This window comes from Rhagoletis pomonella, unplaced genomic scaffold (assembly GCF_013731165.1).
Source record: "Rhagoletis pomonella isolate Grant_MI unplaced genomic scaffold, Rhpom_1.0 Rhpom_scaffold_24890, whole genome shotgun sequence".
In the NCBI taxonomy this organism is placed as follows: domain Eukaryota; kingdom Metazoa; phylum Arthropoda; class Insecta; order Diptera; family Tephritidae; genus Rhagoletis; species Rhagoletis pomonella.
In genome coordinates this window covers 1-1,669 of record NW_023483367.1, presented here as the reverse complement: position 1 = coordinate 1,669, position 1,669 = coordinate 1, and the positions used below count along the sequence as shown (strand labels likewise).

General features: G+C 36.0%; 1 long non-coding RNA gene across 1 annotated transcript; it reads left to right on the top strand.

Annotated features, from left to right (window-relative positions):
- Positions 1-583: 583 nt before the first annotated feature.
- LOC118732679 lies at positions 584-1,143 on the top strand. Its single transcript, XR_004992171.1, has 2 exons — positions 584-624; positions 686-1,143. It is a non-coding gene; the product is annotated as an uncharacterized LOC118732679 (long non-coding RNA).
- Positions 1,144-1,669: the final 526 nt, after the last annotated feature.

Sequence of the window (1,669 nt, the reverse complement as noted above, 5' to 3'; positions counted from 1 at the left end):
GGCACGTTAAAAAATTAGTGGTATCTGCCTTATATTTAACACCACATGAAACACAACGCTTCAGGTGTTGCATTTTTAACACATACACTAAGTATAAACCGCACAACACTACAAAAATTCAAATGCAAATTAAAATTTGTTATTAACGAACATTCAAAAAAAAAACAACGATATGACATTCAAAGCGTAACGAAATATAGGAAATAAAATAAAATCAAGTTGAAGTTTAAAGGTTTGGTTCTCATCATGGTGGAATAATACAAGGTTTTGGATATTGACAGCGTTCTCGCTCTAATCCGCCATCTTGGCTCCCTTAGCTATATCGGTGTTTCCCTCTTGAAAAAACTACATTTTATCGCCTTTAAAAAAGTACTAAACTACCTCATTCCCTATTCCAAAACTGATTTGCAATCACTGAACAATTCTTTGACATTTACTCTATTCTTATCGTTGGCAACTGAAAATTAAATTAGAAATTTCAACATTAATTCGGCAAAAAAACATCGGTTTAGAGTTCTCCCCAAGGATTTGTAGTTATTTTGGTCGGTGCTTCCTTCCGCTGCAATTCCGTCTGTGGTTCCCAGCCACTGGCCTTGCTTTTTCAACGATATAACTGTTTTCTTGGTAAGTTTAGATGGAAGATTTACCCAAGAACTACGTACTTAACTATGCATCTATTCCCCAGTGATTTTTGCTGCTGCAATCCCGTCTGTGGTTCACTGCCACTGGCCCTGCTTTTCCAACGATATAACTGTTTTTTTGGTAACTTCTACCGCTAAGACTTTGTTGCTTTTTCCCTTTTCCCTAAAAACATAATAGTGCTACAAAGCTCAATAACAATATGGAAACAAATGTTAATAAGCCACAATAATATTGACAATAAATAAGATTTCACTACGATTGAATTTTCTATTAGTAACAGGGTAGTTATAGTGAATGTTTTATTCGATAACTAAAACTATATTTGATGTTTGTAGCGATAAAAATATGCCTAAATCAGCCAAATACCCTATGTGGGTCGGCTGAATCAGTAAAACGTGACAGTAGTTGACTTTTGAGGTTAATATATCGGTCTTGAGTTGGTAAGGTTTTTAAAACATCCGCAGCTTCCTTTAAAGCATCGCTGCTAATTGCTGAGAGGACCAGATTATATTTACCGACATAAGATGTGGTCTTGTACGACTGAAAGCTGGCCTCAATTTGTAGAAACCATTTGTCTGGCATCTCAGTTCAGAACGGTCGCAGCTTGCATTGCGATGTAAACTCTACATCTTTAGCTGGCATTTTGTTCGATGAAATATTCTCCCCATCGTCGATGCGCCCTTTTGTCGATTCCGTCATGTAACGACTCGGGGTCACCACTAATTTTTTGGTTTTGGAAGTTTGACTATAATTATAGGACATTGTGTTTAATAAACTAAATTACCACTTATTGCATAAGTACTACGTTATATATACTACTTTCGCGAATTTAGCTTATCATAATATACCGTTTGTAACTATTTATATGCAAAATTTTATATGAAAAATAGTACCAAATTTCGTACTACTTCGCAAAGCGGGCTTTTTTTCTTCCCGTTTCTCTCGTGCTTCCATATTACAACCTTTTGTAAGGGAGCTGTCGACATGAGCTGTCACTACGTACAACACCTTGTATAATTCCACCATG